Here is a 19,268-nt window from a genome sequence, read left to right as displayed (position 1 = left end):
GATAACGCTGTTGTTCTGCTGTAGGCTCTGTCACTGTCAGGAGTGAAATGCTGTAACTAGACTTATGCTTATTGGGCAAAATGGGCCACTGACCTTTGAAGAAGGTTAAGTTAAATTTTTTATTTATTGCTGGCTAGGTGTGCAGTCATATTTCACTGCTTTCAGCAAAGTGTACTGCTCTTACCTAGTCACCAAATGATATTGGCATGCTGATTCACACTGAGATTATCCTTTATGAGGTGGGTTGCCTTTCTCTTGTGTTAGACCCCAGTGCACTAACAAACTATCCTGCATACAGTATTCAGACATGAATCTTGTGGAAAAAAAAACACATGGTAGGGAGCATGGGAATAAAATCATCACTGACAGAGCATTATGCTTTTTTTTTTTTTTTTTAATCTCTGCTTGGGCTGTGAAAATCAATGTTCCATTTGTTAAAAGCCATTTAACAGGCATTTCTGTGATCAAACATCTGAGACTTGAAGGAAAGTGGGACTGCTGTCTGTGAGGAACAGTGATCAGACATCTAAAAAAATTATAATGGAAGAGTATAAAGCCTGTTTTATTTTAAACATCTGTTGTTGTTAAGAGTGTTTTCTCTAATGGTTTAGCTGCCCTGTTTATAGTTTATTTGTAATTGCAAGTGTAAGCTATAAAGTGAGAGATTTCTGCAAACAGTTTGAAGATTTCACCCTATAGTGTGTGTTCTGTTGTTGATTTTTACACTGATTATATATTCATCAATTTATATAGTCTGATATAAACTTAAGCGATGTAATTCTCACTGCATGCTGCTGAGACTAGAGTAAGTTTTGCATACTTCTTTCTCTCCCATTAGATTTTTTGGGGAAAAAAAGAAGGCTAAATAAGTCTTTGCAGAGCTCTATTCACCGTATCTTGGAAAGAGTTTAATTACATTTATTATGCAAGATGCAAAGGATTTCAGGATGTTCAAAAAGATACAATAACTTCATTGTGAGGACTGGAGACTTTTGTCTCAGAAAAGAGGCTATTGAAAAAAAAATCTTGTAAAGATTTATGAAATTACAAGTAGCAAGAAGTATAGGGAATGGTTACTCACTGTTTCTAGCACAACAACTCAGCAGGCACGCAAAGAAATGATGATTTGAAAGTAGAGGAGGGGGTATCTATTTCACACAGAGTGGAATGAAGTTTAATAGAAAATTCTTCTGTATGTTCTTATGACAAGGTACGTAAAAAATTATAAAGAACATGTCTGTGGTTGACTATTTAACTTGATAATGTGTATGGTCTATTCCATCAATTGTCCCCATTTATATGGTTCTAGAAAACTTTCAGGGACCAAAGGAAACTTTCCTTCTAGTATTTTATTCCTTAAACTTCTTTTCTGCAAGCCATTGCTGAGGACAGGATGTTGACCTAAGTGAACTTGTACAGTTCTTGTCATGTTCTTATGCTCTCAGTGTATTAGTTTCTCTAACTTATATTTTTCTTGACAAGTAAAGATTGCAATGCTATAAAGCCAGACAAATTGATCCAAATAAATAGGGATATATGGAATTCAAGTTATGTATGTCAAATTAGGAAGTTAAGGCAGCTCAGTCCTATTCTTAAAGTTCTTTACTTGCTTTTAGTTTCTTGCAGGATCCAGGGGTTAGTGGTAAATCAGGGTCTGAAAACAGGCTAGGTAGTTCATCTTAGAGCATGCAGTAAGAATGCACAAACTTTAAGTCCGCTTTACAAAGACAAGAAAAGGGAGTCTTTCCATGATTATTTCAGCTAGTTATAAGGTGAACTATCTGTAGTTGAGTGGTACGTCTACAATGTGCAAGCAGTAGAAGCAGAAAAATTGATGGATTGGAATGAGGAAGGAATTTGGAATCTGGTAACTATATCTAATGTATTTATTCCCCTTATATGGTTTCCTTGAAACCTGAAAGTTTAGTGTGATTTAACTAAAACAAAAGCTTGTCATTGGTGACTTCAACACTGAAATGGATCAATATTTTGGCATTACTGTTTTTCACACCACTAATTCTATGCTGTTCTTAGAAGCAACAGATAAAACCAGTAAAATATCTTAATAAAACATCAGGTGAGGTTAGAGGTAATGGGCTGAAAGTTTGTTTATATTCAGTGCTGTAACAGCTGTGTTTCTCAGTAAATATTTGTCTTTGACTTGGTAAGTTTCTTGAGGTATACAGTTGCATGGGCAGAGCTTCAGTAACTGTGAAGATGAAAACTGAGATCAGTGTTGTAACTGTCTCCTGGACAGAAAAGCTGAAGAAGTAAACAAGCTTTACTTTTAACTTTTTGAAAAGAAAAATCAGGGTGCTAATCTGTTCTGTGGGCAGTGACACAGGTGCAAAGCCTCAATTTCAAATTGCAGTAGATGGCGTATTGTTTTTTTTAACAAACCCAACACTACCAAAGCTGGGTATGTATGCTTTACTTTTTCAATTAATCGGAGTATAGATACACATTATTTTTTTTGCAGATCCTGTATGAAATGCTCATTGGATTTTGGTGAGATAACCTACAGTAAATGCACAACCACAGCTTAAAATAATGATACTGTAAAAACTTAATTGTGGTGTCATTACTACTTTTATTTTTTATTTTTTTGGTCCTGTGGAATGATTCATAGTATTTTCAAGACTGGCTATACAGCTGCTGTGGTTAGGAGCTACAGAAAAAACAAATCAGGATGCAACTGCTATCAAAAAACTCCAGCAGCTGCAGACTTATGACATGCAATTATGTCTTCAGATTCTCATATTTAAGAATGAGCTGGAATTGTGAATCTGAACTTTTGGTGAAAAAGTGGCAGGAAATTCTGTGCCATGTTCTCTGGATTTTATTTTATTTTTTTGTCAATAAAAGGTGCCCGGCTACTAATACTAGGTAATAATGATGTCCTTCCTATACATATAGAAGATGTATTGTGATCCTAACTGGAAATAATAATTAACTGGGGGAAGTGGAATTAATCTTCCTCTGTCACCAGTAACAATTCTTTGCAACTGTTAGTTCCTTCAAGGTTTAATCAGGAAAACATCCTCATGGTTTCCACAGCAATCTGCAGGGATATTTTTTTCATATTCTAAGTTATCTACTGTTTCTCCTACATCTTGATATCAATGCGGTCTTGTTATATGAAGTGATCATTCTAGAAAGTGTTAACTAAAGCTAAGTGTCCTGCATTTACCCCACAAATTGCTTTCATAGCTCAGGGAAAGAAATACCATTCTATGGGATGAAGTACAGAAAGATTATTTTATTCACTTAATGGACTTCCATTTGTGTCTGAAAAAGACAAACAGTACACAGGTTCTTTTGCTTACTGGAGATTCTCTCTAGTGTCACTCTATCAAGAAAATGATTGGAAAATATTAATGTGTACATGTTGCCTGTCCTCTTTAGATAACTGTTTCTGTAGTGAATATGTTATATCTGATCAGAACAGAATAATGCTAAAGAATCTGTCTCATCTTGTACGTTCTATCTTACATGTTCCAAGTTGCTCAGTTACCACCTAATATGATATAGTCTCTCCTAAAACAAATCACAGCTAGCTGAGGTCTGGTGGATACCAAACTCTTCTGTTACAACACTATGTTCAACCATGTTGTATGGGAACTGCTGTGTCACAGCCTGGACTACTGATTGAGCACCTGAAGGAAAGACCTAGTCAGCCCTGGGAGCACAGGTGAAGGCATTTCACTTGTGTGAGTGGAAGGGGTGGCCCTTCTTAGACCTCATTTAAGGGCAGAGGAAGGCTCTCTTGTTGGAGATCCATCCTTTTGGAGCTCCTTTCCTGCAAGCCTAGAGACAGGTGAGCATTCATTTTCCTTTTTTTTGTAACATCATCTTGTTTCTGCTGGTCTCCTTGCATTTACGCATGTAAACATGACCTATAGTGGGGTCATTCTATTACAGTTACGTGGGTTTTTGTTCAGAAGTGGCTGTTTTTTTCTTTATTTATTTATTTATTTTAGGAAAAAAACAACAGTGTTGCTGTGCTTATAAGAGATGGTGGGGAAATAAGTTGGAATAAATTTTGCACTCCTTTTTCCCCTCTGTGACTGTGAGTTTTAAATGTTCAAAGTATTAGGGATTTTTGGCTAGATAGTAATCTCTCAGGATAGTTGAGCTGGGGATCGGTTTACTTTGGTTGTGATTTTGGTTTTTGTCTGTGAAGTTCAATATCCCACAGTGCATAAAACCATTCTGATGGAACTCAGTGTTCACGTTATGAACACTAATATGCTCACTATGAACTGAATACATTTGTTGTATAGGAGGAGGCTCAAAGTTTAAGAGGAATTTTCACTTGAGCAGGAAACTGCCTTTACTGTTGCTTCTGCTGTGTATCACCACAAGATTAGTAATTGGGCTTTTCTTAGCAGTGCATATACTAAATATTGAAGTAGGATCTTAGCAATTTAAATAAACTTTATTGAGCTGTAAATTAGATTTGTACTGAATTGCAGAGTTTTAGCTCTAAATTCTTCAATTTTTCTTAACATAAAATACCCAATTTCAGGTAACACAAAACTTCTAAAAGCTACACCACCTCAAATGCAACTTGAAGGCACTTTCCGTTATTTTTATCTCTAGCATATATTTATTGCCATCCACTGGAGCTACGACATGGCATGCCTACTTGCTAGGAATGTGTTGTCATTTTTCCCCGTTAAGAGTAGTTGAAAGCAGTTGTCACTCACTAGATGGTGCTGCGGCATTAGCTTTGAGGTTCCTGTCTGCGTCTGCAGAGTAGATAATGCCTGAGGCGGGAATGTTTTGGTAACGGCTTTACAAGCGTTCAAATAGGGTTAAAGGAATCTCAAGCTTGTCTAGGTCGCTCTGGATAACATCCCTTCACTCTAATGTCAACTGCACGCTCAGCTTGGTGTCTGGTTGGACACTGAGTCGTTGACCATCCAGACAATTCCTTATCCAGCGAGTGGCCCATCCATCAAATCAATCTTTTTCCACAAGGATGTCATGTGGGACAGCATCAAATGCTTTGCACAAATCCAGGTAAATCATGACAGTTGCACTTCCTTTATCCACTGATTCTTTAACTTCATCATAAAAAAACACTTATTTTGTCAGGCATGACTTACCCTTGGTAAAACCATGCTGATTACCACCAATCGCCCCGTCTTTATTTTCCATGTAATCAGAAATGTGGCTTATGTCAATAAATAAATCTAGTGATAATGGCTTGCATGGGTGCTGTTCCTCATCTGAGTCTGAATTTAAGGTTGCTTACTGGTGTTGCTTTATTTATAGATAGCTCTGATCCAAAAATACTGCTAAACTGGATGTTTAGAACATGAAGAGAATTTCCATCGCTATTTTTTTATTACCTTCAGCCATTAGTTTTATTCATTTCTTTCTGGCAATTATTTTCCATTAAATCATACCAAATGAGATATATATAAGTAATATGCAATGCATATAAATGTATCTTATATTAGATCTTTTTAGTTAACAAACTGAAAGTTGGGGAGGGCACATTAGCTGTCAACGTGTTGATAAGAATGAGTGCTTTGTGACAGAATTAGAAAATGTAATTGCACAAATATGTTGTAGGTGTGGGGAAAAATGTAGAAAGAGTAAATCTGAGATAATGGTCCCCTCCTCCCTGCTAAAATAGGCAATCATTACCACTTTCTGACGGAATAAGACACAAAAAGGTATCTTTTTTCAGTTAGCTGAGAAAATTACAAGCACAGAAATGTCAGAAAATTCTTTTTTAATCTGCAGAATTTCAACATTTGTCTTACTAAGAAGAATATCCAGAGCATTTTGTATCACCTATGCACAGCTTCTTCATTAACCTGTTAGTCTGACAGAGAAGTGCCTTGAACTTTAGCAGTGATGGTGTGACTTTATTAGAATACATGAAGACCAAGGTATGTCTAGCAGATCTCCCAGCTAGCTGACTCTGGTAGAGCCATTATGCTAGTGCAGCAGCATGAAGCATAAAGTAGGTATATATGTTTGCTATTTCCTGATGGACTAAGCTGGTCTTTGCTCACCTCCCAGTGCATCCGATAGTTTACCACAACATCAGTATTGAAACCAAGTGGAGTTATTTTTGTCAGAACTTTGAAAACCTGCAACTTTCTGGTCTTTTGTGTAACTGCCATAGGCCAAAAATTCAACATTTGGAAGAAGAGTCTTAGGAAACTTATTTCATCTATTTTCAATAGCTGTGCGTGATTTTTCTCCACTGACAACGAACAGGATGTCTTTCACAACAAACAATTTTCTTTCATGAATTTTGCAGTCTGCTTTTGGAAAAGGCAATTGTGTTGATTTGGCATAATTTTGAGGTTCTAGGAAAAAGTGCCAAGCTCTTTAATTACTCGTTGTTTCCAGAGGGGATCAGTGAACCTGACTATAGAGGACTGAAAAAAAATATCAGTTTCAGTATTTCTAGGACTTTTTTGTAGTTAATTTTGTAAAATCCTGAAACATGAACTCAGTAACAATTCTTTTTTGAAGCATAACATAAATCCTTCTAAGCTGCAGCTTTATATAAATAGAATGGTGTATTCATGTGAACTATAGTGAATATACATCAAATTACCTGAATCATGCCTGGATTAAGCTTTTGTGATACTATTTTAGCAAAAGAATAATTGAATCTCAAAGAATAGAGGGAAGAGACGAAGCAGATAGGAGGCAGAAGCAGTCCTTTTTGTCCTAAGTTCTTCTACCACTGCCACTTTTCTCCTGTGCTTTAAAGGAAAGCTGGATAAATAAGTAACAAATATAAACAACAACAACAAAAAAAAAACACATAAAACATGCAATGCCCTCCCCCAGTAAAATCCTATGGTGACAAGTTCATATCGCTTGTGAAGTATACAGAAAGAACAGTTCTTTTTGTGCAAAGGATTGATGGAAATAATCTCAGAACCATGCATCTCATGGCAGTATTTGCAGAAGTTTGTAGTTCTGCAGAAAGATTAGCTTCTGCAGTCAAGCAGTAGCAGCACCACCAGCTGACTTGTCTTACCATTAGTTATCATTGTGAATTTTGGGTGCTTAAGCCAGCACTTGAACTGGTGTGGATTAAAGAGAAATACTTGTCAGGATAACTGTAAATAACAAACATCTGTAAAACTGGCATGATCTTTTTGGGCAGTTTGAATGTTGAAAGAATTACATCCATGGACTGAGTTGTTTATTATGAATCATTCTCCTATCTCCTCTAGTAAGTGATCTCATATAAGTGTTCAATGCCTTGTCAAATAGAATGGTCTGATTCTATACTGATGCCTCACTTCCATTCCTGTGTTATCAAGTTTAATACTAGCATGCATCTTTCTCCTCTTGGTAAATATAAGAATGGGCTTTACTTATGATTTTTTTTCCTTCTCTAAGTTTGTGTAAAGCTACTTGCACGTGACAGCAATCATGCTTTTTTCTTTTTAGCATAAATAAAAATGTATCAGTTTTCTAAGAGTTATATCCAGAAAAAAAAGGAAAAAAACCGAAACACTTTATCCTCTTCTTTAGTAATCCCAGTTAATGTAGGAGCTTATTTATTTATTTATATTGGATAGGAAAATTTCACAGGCTACTCATAAGCCCATGACAAGAATGATTTTCTGAAAATAAGTGTCATTGCTATATACTCCTGAAGCAGTCACTCTGCACTGTCACAGCACAGTTACATGGTTGTGTGAATGGGAATGCTTGAGTGATCAGAAGACAAGGGCTATGTAAAGATTGTTCTTGTAGACCATAGCTCGTGGGCCACAAGGGGAGTTAGTATTTATGTATCTCTAGTCATTGTCATCTATACTTCTGAATTTGAACAGAGGATTACAAATATCTAAAATCTGCATTGTGTAAGTAATCTGTTCTGTCTAGTTGTCAGCAAATATCTGAGGTATTTGGATAGATGTGGCTCATATTTGTTTGAAATAGGTCAGTGCATCAATTATTTGTAGTAATCTTGCCTGTGTATTGAAATACTTGAATGAAAAACATGCAGCATGATTATTTTAGTGGTTCATTGGTATAAACTTGAGGAAGAACGTGCTCTTGTATGCTTTGCTGAATCAGGACCAATAAAAATGTTGCTAAAGACCAAGCAACAATTGAAGAAAAAATAGCTCTTAATTTGGATCTTTTCATATGTGCTTATTACACTTGCATAAGTTATATTTAAATGATAACACAGTCGTGTAATCTTAAGAGATCAAGTGATTAATTTCTCGGAAGAGGATCAAGAAAATTTATTAAGGTTACTGTGAAGTGTCTGGAGAATTATACACTTGTTCATAAGCTAAGCAAAATTTTATCTGCAGAGTGCTGAATCCTAAGTGGATGGTGAAATGTGTTAGACTATTGAATAGCTTCCCGAAGAGATAGCAAGATTTGTCCATTGGGATACTTAAAATTGTATTGTGGAACTGCTGAAAAATTTGGTTTTTAAAATATAGATTCTTCTGTAATGCAGACACAACGATGGGATTCTGAACCTGGTGCCAAATGTTCCTGAGGAACACAGGGGTGGTTTACTTTGAAAAGATATTGTTTTTGCTGGTATAATCCAAGAAGCCCTTTCTGGACAATGATGCAAGATTATTTTGCAGTGGATTTTTGGGTAGCTCATAAAATACACTATTATACATGACTGACAAACCATGCTTGCACAAATGCATTCATCGTGATGTATTCATGTTAAGGTGCTTAGAGTAATGCCATACAGGGTAGAGTTTTTGTCTTCAAAGACTGACTGTATTTCCTTTATGATTCCTTAGTTCTAAAAAACAAAGCAACAATACTGCTTTTGGAAGGGTTGTCACTTTGCGTGATAGTTAGTAGTCTGCCTCCGTGTAGTCTATCTGCTGGGTGCAGGCTTAATTCTGAGAAGTAGCAAAGTCTCTTGTTTTCACCTTCCTGGATGTGAAAAACTGCACAAGTTCCCTTGAGTTGCTTGGTGGTACTTCAGTTAAGGTAAATAACTTTATCAGACAGTCTTTGTCAACCAGATACAGAGAACTGTCTAGTAAAACACTACTAACTAGCCTCCAGAAAAAACTTTTTATGACAGAATGTATTGAAGACATCTGCTAAGCGGGACACCGCCAGCCCCCAGGCCATATGCTTCATGTCCCTGGCATATGCACAACTAAGTGCAAACAGCACTGAGCATACTGGCAGAGGTGTCAATGTCTCTCCACCATCTCCTCCCACTCCTCAAGGGAACAACATGGGAAAAGCTACTCTTGCTTTAGGCAGTAGAAATTCACCAACCCTTAGGCAATAACCTAATCGAGTGAGAATAAGGACAGCTCTGTCCATTTCTGCCTAACATGGATGTCCTTTTTAGTGAGCTCAGTGTTTGCTTTTCCTTTTATTTAGTGTTGGAAAGAGGATCCTTTAACTCCCTTTATGCCTTATATGTTTTAAAACCAGGAAATGGAGAATGTATCAGGGAGGTTGTTGATCCTCTTAAATGTGTCTTCGGCTGTTTCTCATAGGCATCAGTTCTATTTTTATGTTTTAAAACAAATGACCAGCTTCTAGGTCTATGTATTTGCCTGTATCTGCCTTTTTATTAAAAAACTACAACATTCAAAGGGTGAGTCAAGTGAAAAACATTGAAGAAACTGATCCCTAAATTTGTGGTTTCATTTGATTCTTTTTCAGGGAAGCTCAATTTCTTCCATGGACATAGTTTAGACAGATTACTGTATCTTTGTTCTGTTTTCAGGATAAAGCTCACATGAGTAAGTTTCTGTGTCTAACTTAATTTAGACTTTGGCCCTCCATTGAAGCAAGACACAAGAAAGAAGGTGAATGGCAAAAGCTATTAGAATTGATAGTTAGGTGGCATTTTGAGGTTAGAAACAACACCTCACCCCAAGTTAATTTTTTTAAATTGGATCACAACAGATTTATCTATTGCTGAACAGTAACTGAAATTATAAATAGTGATGCAGTTGAGAGAGGTGTGTTTAGCAACTGTTTCTGCTCTGATTTTTAACCCTCCTATGGTGTTATGGATAGAATAAGTTTATTAAATAATATGCAAGTTCTCTGAGCCACTAACTCAATATTAAAAAACTCTGCAGAATGGGAAAGCTCTATAACAGTGCAAGATAGCTGTCATAATCCCTCTGTTTAAAAGTATGGTAAGAGACTATCCCAAACGCAAGAGAATAGCTACTGTCACATGAGTCTTGGCAGCAGAACAGAACAGTTTGGATGTCATCAATGAAAGGTTAGAGACAAAGAGCATATTATTGTCAGTCAAGATGGTTTTATGGAAATGTGTCCTGTCAAACAAAACTGTCATCTCTTGACAAGATAACATCTCTGGCTAATAAAGACAGCAGAATAATTATAGTGTACTTGAATTTTTCAAAGGCATTTGTCTTAGCACACTAACATCTTGACTGGGGGAAAAAAAACAGAAAACTTGGAACTAAGAGGTTATGTACTAGATGGCTTAAAATCTGTTGTCTTGGCAGCTCTAAAAACGATTCTTGGGAAGGAAGCAGAGAGTCTTTCTGAAAAAATCTCAGGAATCTTTTTGCATCTATATTCAGCATGTTAAGTGTTCTGAAATTAGAATTATTAAATAGATTAATCATATTGTTTGATACTTAATAATGAAGGAGTTAGAATTCTACTGCCTTATTACAGAATACAGAGTAATTTGAATTAACTGAATATTACAGTTGAAAACATCATAAAGGCAAATACAGTGCAAGACATGTAGGAGTGGAACATGCTGGCTATACCTAAGCAAACTTTCCAATAGACTTGTGAAAAGGAATAAAGTAACAAAGGATTTAAAGTCAATGAACATCTCCATGTCAGTCTTTGTTAAAGTGATGTGCCAGAAGAGTCTGTTTGGATGAAACGCTGAATCTTTGAAAATAACAAGTAGACATACAATCTTTTTTTTTTCTTTTTCCTATAAACAGCCTGATCTTTGACTGGAAATAGGCTCAAATGCTCTGTTGTATTTCACCTTTTCTGAAGGGAAGTCTAAAAGTTGACTTAAGATGTACAGATAACTCAATTTGAAAGAGAAAGTCTTAGTATGGGATTTTTTTCAGTCTTAAGAAAAAAATGAAATAAGGAAGTAAAAAAAAAAGCAATATCTGAAAGTATCTTCTCACTCAAATGGCCAATTAGAAATTGTGGTGGAGTTGCTATCACTGGCAAATTTTTAATGTTGTAGCTTGTAAAAGAGCATGCTTAAGTGCAATTCCTAGAAAGCTGTTTTAAATCTGAAGGAAATCAAGCTGAATGAACCCTTCAAGCTGGAAAAAGCGTAAAGTCCTGGGGAAGCATACTGTCTTAGTATTTTTTTTCTACTGTTGAAATAAGAATAATGTAATATGTAAAAAAGTTGAATGGAAGCTTTGGAGTCCAGAGCAATCCCTGGATAGTACACGGCTCCTTTTTTTAAGATTATTTTTATACCATGGCTATGGTTGGAGCCCACAACCACCCACTCACCATCTTGGGATTCTCACCAGCTGATTAAAACCATGCTTAGTCAGCAGAGTTAAATTACACAGACTACAAGAGAATTTGATGAAAGTGTGCTTATGTAGTGTACCTGGCATCTGCACAAAAACTTCAAAAGATGTGGAATGTTCTGTGTCAATGGTGGGGTGTGTGGGAAGGTTGCAGCTGAACAGTCCTTCAAGAAGGTTTTGTCAGTTTGGATGTGTCACTTATCCTTGAATAGCTTTCTTCCACCTACAAAAGCTTGTTAGAAAAATAAAGTTAAAAGATAGGGGAAAAAGAAGATGCATTCATATGCATGAAATGCTTTTGAAGCAGATTTTTTTCCCCTGAAGTTAAACTATGAAGATTCTAATAGAGAAAGAGGAAAGTAGTTTTTTTTCTACTGACCTCTTCTTGTCTACTAAGATTCACTGTGTATTTATAACTGACTACAAGCTGATGCAAGATGTTCTGGAAGAAATTGGAGTGTTCTAGACTTTCCCTCTAACCTGAATGTCTGAAATACCTTAATATGTTAGTAAAGCTGTGTGATAGGTAGCCTCAGTTCTTCACCTGACCTATTTTCTGTCAGGTGAAGGACAAAACTATAATTGTCTTCTATGGAAAGAGCAGCTGTGGATGAAAGTATCTGCCTAGGGTCCTCTTGGATCTTTATATGAGATGCCTACAGCTTTATTGTGATATAAGAACAGTTGTAACAATTTTCAATTGCAGTTAGATCTTGGCTTGGGTTGTGTCTGTGTAGCAAGTCACAAAATCCTCGGAAAGTTGACTGAGAGGGATGTTTTATGGTAGTCATATCCAGCCTTCCACTGGAGTTAGGATTGCTTTTAGTGTTAGAACAGGTCATCTGTAGTTTTGTCTAGATAAAATTGGGTCGACCATTTTTTGTGGTCTGCCTGTCTTAACTCCACACTGTTATGTTGAAGAAGCTGTTCCTGATGTTCACTGAACTTCTCAAGCTACAAGTTGTGGCTGTTTTTTGTTATTAAGTTTCTGAACTTGTGTTACTTTCTATCTTATTTGCATCAGGGAAGTAAAAAGACTCCCTTCAACGCTTCTCCAGGAAGTGCCTTCTCCAGATGACTATTTATGAGCTTTAAAGGGTTAGTTCTCCATGGTCCATTCATTTTGCAGTCAAGTCTTCAGGGAATGACAACAGTGTGGCCAATTTTCAGTGTTAAGCAATTATATAATATCTATAGGCATCACTTTGACAGGATATTACTATTAAGAGAAATGGATGTAATATCCTTCTCATAATAGAGCCATTGTGCCTCCACTGCTAATTTAGCTCATTTTGTGTTAGACATTCACTAAACTGGCTATAAGATAACTTCAGATGCTTGATCACTGTAGTGTTATTAAATAGTTGCATGCTAATGTGTTCAGATGACTTGCAAACCCCATGTGATCAGAAGCTGTCTGAGCCATCAGGAGAGATTAAAAGGAAAATACAGTTCTGTCTTGCTTGCTTTAGCTATTTTTTATTAAAATAAATGAAGCATTTTTTAATCATGTTTGGGGGGTACTAGCTTGTCAGCTCTGGTATTGATGTCATTTGCTTCTGCCCACAGTATAAATTGAATCCAAACACATATTCTTCCCAAAGGATGGTTGTGGGTGCATTTTGTGGATGGAATTGAGGTGAAAGGGGAGAAGGTGATGGGAGTTGCAAAGAGACAAGATGCAGTATCTAGGCTTAGATGTTTGGTTCAAAATTTTGATCTGGAAAAAATATCTGATTAAAATGCAACACAGGATTTTTAAATTTTTTTCTTCTATTTACTTTCAGTTTTTACCTTTTTTTATATTTCCTGAGCGTAAGTAGGTTTTTTTATCAATCCATGCTTTGCATAAATGTGATGCAGAACAAGACTAAAGGACTAAGCCATCCATCTCCTGATGAATCTGTTTCCAGTACAATCTGTGACTTTAACTTTTGCATACCGTTTGGGTGGCTGCTATTCCCATACAGTACGTGAGCATTTTCCTTTTAGTCACTGATTAACTGCCTCCTAGTTTGTTTTAACGTGGCTGGTAAGCGGAGGTGGCTGGAAGTGCATTCTTTTTATTTTACAAGCAAGAAATCCTCACCATTTCAGATTGTTAAATATTCCGTGGCGCTTCTCTGTGGAGAGTTTAAGCCCACATGTTCTCTCAATGTTTTTGCCAAACTTCCCTTGTGATTTTAAATGAACAGAACTTTTTTTTTTTTGTCATATTAAAATACAATTTAGTATAGCACAACTGCAGAAGACAGTGTCTCAGAGATGGCTGAATTTCAACATTAAGTGAACCTTACACTAGTGCTTATATAGTTTACAAAGCATGCTGAGAACTCTAGGGAGGGAGAATCATTAAAAATATGTACTATTGCTATTATAGCTGTTACTGAGAGTAATGATTACCTCTTTCTTTCTGGAAATTGTGTGGCATTTTTTCCTGTGGGGGCTTTCCCTGTCTTGAGGTTTTTCCAAAGGCCTTTAAACTTTAATCTGGGTCCTTAGGAAAACCTTTTAGGTACAGACTGAAACAGATTTTGTTACTAATGTAGGCTCTCCTGCTGATAGGGCTGCGTGTTTAATGCATGGCAGAGCTGGAAGACTTGGCTTGGTTTTATTTCTGTTCATCTTTTTCTTGTAGTCTTATGAGAGATGTTGATAATTCTCAACTGTAGCTTAAAGGAAAGAACACTGTATTTTAAAAATACCGCAAAAAACTATTTGATTGAAAACAAACAAATACCAACAAATTTGTTTGATGTACTTTTAAAACATATAAACATGGTGTTAATGCCTTTCAGGAGGAGTATAGAAAGATAATGAAGTCAGTCTTTCAGTAAGGTTGGTGAGATATGTCTGCACACAGTTAAAAATGCATTTCATAAAAATCTCATCACTGTTAACATTTGGTTGTGAAGAGAGGGTGTTGAAATGAAGGAAGTGCTATACCAGCAACTGTAGCACCAACTTATTTTAGTTGTTTTGTTTCGTTTGAGTGTTAATCTCAAATTGCTATTTGAATATACCCCTACTGGGAGACTGCCTGTTGCAGGAAGTGAAGAAGGCATCGAAATAGGTCTGCTGTAGTTCTTTGACAGGTTGAAACCAGCAAAGGTCCCCTGATGTCAGTGGATTTGTGTTAGCTTACACCTGTCAAAGACTTGCATGCTTTCAGTGTGTCCTTGTGTGCCCTGTGTGTTACTGTCTTGCAAATGTTTATTTAAATCATTGCAACGTGTCAAATACTGGACTCTAAATTTAGTGACTGTTCATCTTAGACTTGTTTCCTCAGATTTCCTAGGACCTGGGCTTCTTTTTCAAGAGCAGTGCTATTTTACTTAAAGCTGAGAATTCACACCAATGCTTATGTTCATATCTCTGTACAGTGAAGTGACTACCTTTTAAATTTAGATATTCAGTATCACATGATATGAAACCTGTAGTGTAACATACGTCTGTCACTACTGTGGCTAATTTCTGAAGGGGAGCTCACAGTGCAGGAAGCCGGGCTTTGGTGTCTCTTGCTGTATCCCTTCAGTGTCAGAACATGTTGTGGATGTTTTTTGCAGCTCCCATATGCTGCAGCCCGGTGATTATATGCTGTTATGGCACAAATGTGCTACTACCAAGCTGTGATAATTGAGCAGTGTCTCTGTAGGATGTCACAGTGGTACATCATGTTGTCATTGGCTGTGGTCATCCAACTCAGTTGCTAGTTGGGATCTCGTGGTGACATGATGAACGTTGCTATCAGATGCTCTCTTTAATCTCATAAGAACTGAGCTGTTCAGCATTTAGTAATGAGGAAATATGACACCAACTGATGAGGGCTTTTTATGTTGCGAGGCTTGTTTATCCTGTTCCACCATATTATTGAAGCCGTATTTAATCATCTTGTGTGCTTTGTGCAACTGGACCATGATTGCAAATTAAGTTTATGTGCAACAAGAAGTAAGAATGGAAAAACTGTACCTGTGATCTATGTCTTCTTTTCATTTGAATTTGAAGCCCTGTAATTTCTGTAGAGGAATATTTAATACTCTTAAAATAGCTCTGGATTTGTGGGACAGCACAAGAATTAAAATCCAGCTAATGCAACCTCCCTGGAAATTAATTTTATTCCCTTTTAGAAGCATTATTGTTATTGCTCCATTGTTGAATGGAGGAGGAACTTGGTGTATAGAAATGTACTAGATTCATGGCTGGGGACAGATGATAATAGGAAGTCCAAAAGGCTGTATGCTGTATCAAGCAATAGGAAGGAAAGTGCTTTCTGCCTGTGAATGCATTATTAAGAGTAATAACCATCTAGTGGGTGGAGAACTGGAAGAAACTTTACTTAGTGACTCTGTGCCTTTAGTACTTCATAACAAATCTCACTGTTGAAATATTTGGAGTTAAATGAGTAGCATAAAATGGCTGGAAATCACTTCAGTCTGACTGTAAGCACCTAGTTAATTTCACAGTGGAATTATGGATGGTTGTCAGTGCTTTTTATTACTAGTATACATTCTTGTACTAAAAATGAGCATCAGAGAACTTTTATCTTGCATTACCTTTGCTCTCCAGCTGAAGGATTTTTGGAGTGAGGCTTGTCTAAAAGGCTAGAGTGGGATACCCTGCTCAAAGAGTGACAGTTGTTGGAGACTTCAGGTAGCTTAGGGGTGGAGGGCACTTAATGCCAGAGAAACTTAAGGTTAATCCATCCTTCTGTTGATTGAGCTGTGCAGACAGGAGCTTTCACTGCAGAAATCCATTGGTAAGTTTAATTCTGCGCAGCTGGCAATTCTTAGAAAAAAAGCTAAAAATTCCAGGACGATTTGTCCAGGTCTGGATTTTTGATTGTCTACTCCATAACTACAAGGTTTAAGGTTACTTGGTTTAAACTGAAATTCAAAAGCAGGCTGATCTGCTGGCTGGTTTCAGGCCAGTTTGTTTCCTAGGCTGTGAAGATCCCGGCAGTAGACAGTTATTGCTGCTTTTAGAGGACAGATGGTACTTGTAGTATTGTCACTGTTCCTACTACTGAGCGTTGACATCTTCCCTTCTCAAAATTCCCAAGTATTTGCTGTTAAATGCAGATTCACTCCATCATGAATTTTTGCTAATCAGCCACCTCCTATTAAGTGAAGAGGTACTTCTCTGGGCAAGTTTTTGACTATTGCAGAACCATGAATAATGAAATAAAAGTCTTTGAAGTACCTATAACCGAACTCATAGTCGGATTATAAACTGATATAATGTATGGAAAAAATAAAGATCGTAACAAGTCCTAACTATGCATATCTCTGGCCAGTTAAATAGCATATTAGCTGAATGAGCCCTGCTGTTTGAAATTCTTGTTAGTCTGTCAAATGAAGGATGTCATCCAAAATCTGTCAGTAGATGTCTTTGGTTGTCTTTAGTTTTCTCTGTATCGTTGCAGATCATTAACATTTCAGAGGTCAATGCTATTTTGCCTTTCTAGGATGTATTTACAAAGAATGAACTTGGGTCTTCTAAAACATACCAGGGGAGACAGCTTGCTAGCCAGCCTATTAATGACCACTGCAGAGTATGCAATGCAAAACAGTATTTCTCCTCGTGTGGCTTTGCATAGTCTGCAACTGGCTGTGAAAACATGGCCGTGTTCTTCTGAACCTGAGTTGACAGCAAGTGTGCTCAATAACGTACAAGGCACATTTGGACTCATAAAACATAGATAACACCATCTGATGGCGATGTGCTTTATAAAGAATAGATCAGTCTCATTCTGTGCCATTTATCTAAAGCCTGTGCCTGAAATTCATCGACTAAAGACAGTTGGAGAAATAAATATGTTATTAATCTCTCAAAACCTCATAGCTTTCCTATCATCTCTGAAGGCATGACAGTGTGAATACTGAGGACTTTGTCTACCCAGGAATTTCCCTTCTGCTGCCTGTTCAATGCCAGCTGTGCAGTATTTTCACTGTCTTGAGGTAGAACGTTTCCCAGGGCTGCAGATGGCCAAGAATACAGCAGCATTTCCTCTTGCAGTACCTGCAATTCTCTTAGAAAAGCTTTGGCCTTCACAGTGGCAAGATGGAGTAAATAAAACCCTTTTTAGAGGTTCTAAGTTGGACTGTGCGCTGCATTCTCAGGTTTAAACTACTGACATAAATGAGTCACCAATTTTAATTTACTTGATCACCAAATTCTTGCCCTTTGTGGCTAGAACTAGACAAACTCAAAAGAAGGCAAGGAGGATACATCTGCAGCTGTGTGCCTTTTGTGCATCAGAGCACTTTTTCAAAATCTTTCACACTTGGTAACTTACTTGCTGAAGTTCACCTCATTCTTCTTCTGGAAAAAATAAAAAGTGTATATAGGCCTTCAGATAGCTCGGATTAATATGTCTGTATCTATCTGCGTGGCTTAATTTGCAGCCTGTTCACAAACCTTTTGTGCCTGTTGCATATTGCTCACTGGTACTCAGTCTGGTGTTTGTTTATGGGTAGAAATGGTATTCCAGTTACATACATTTCTGCATGTTATTTTTGAATTGGCCTCTGAAATGTGGCTACAGTAATTGGAAATTCAGACCTTTTGCTTATTTTAGCCTCTTACCTTCCCTTCTTTTAGTCTGTTTGAACATCTTCGTGACCATCTTTATCCCCCTTCTTTTCCATGTTTCCCACTTGATGGCAGTACAACAGCACATAACAGAAATGGAGAGTAGGAAAAGCTTGGTTTCAAGGCTTGCACCTCAGCAGTAGTGAAAAAATATCCTTTATATGGCAACTGCTTACTTAAACTGTGTACATTGTTTGAGCTTGCTACATCCATATAAGTTCTACCTACAGGGCCCCCACTGTGAGAATTCAGTAGCGTACTTGTGCTAATTAACTCCTTCTAGAAACTAACCTTTTAGCTGCTTGTCTGTGATTTGTAAAATACTACCTCTGTACAACAAGCTGGACTCTGTCCACTAATTTGTGGAAGCAATGTACTTAAATTTCAGAAAAAGCTAGGGAACAAATCTCAAGACTTAAGTCAGAGAAAATGCAGACTGAAGCCATATCAGTGACCACGGTGGATCAGTTTTAGTTTTTTTTGGCAAAGCTCAATGGCACATACCTGCTTCTTAACTCAATGTAGGAATATCTGATGCACCTTAAAAACAGTCTTGTTCTGTTTCTTCAGCTGCTTTGTTCTGTTCTGCTTAACTGATGCTGACAGATGCTGGAGTGCCTATTTGCGAGGGGAATGGCTTTGTCTTTTCATTTAATTGTCTCAGTTAAAAACTGGCCTTATATAGGGTGTAAATAATAGTTTTTACATACTACTTTCTGTTCCAGTGGATGACTAGGTAAATTTCAGCTTCATACACATGGTGTTGATAACAATAACACTATTTCTGGCATGAGTATTAAGGCTACATTGGATGAAATTATAAAGGCAAATCCGAGTTCTGTGAAAAGTGCTAGGAGATCTTTCACCTTTTAAGAAAGATGATACCTTTCTTCTGAAGCTTTATTTCAGAAATGATTCTGACTGTAGAGCATGTTCAGTAGTACTGTCTACAGCTGCCATAGAAGAATGAAAGGTGATTTCAGACCTGTGAGTACTTGACAATGAGTTAAGGAGTCTAATTATGTTAAGCCTGATGATGAAACTCTTAAATCATTTCTAGAATCATAGAATCACCAAGGTTGGAAAAGGCCCACAGGATCACCCAGTCCAGTCATCCACCCTTCACCAATAGTTCTCACTAAACCATGTCCCTCAACACAGCGT

This window comes from Cyrtonyx montezumae, unplaced genomic scaffold (assembly GCF_038088225.1).
Source record: "Cyrtonyx montezumae isolate F1298 unplaced genomic scaffold, pur_monq_1.0 scaffold_10, whole genome shotgun sequence".
Taxonomy (NCBI): Eukaryota; Metazoa; Chordata; class Aves; order Galliformes; family Odontophoridae; genus Cyrtonyx; species Cyrtonyx montezumae.
This window is presented reverse-complemented; position numbering follows the sequence as displayed.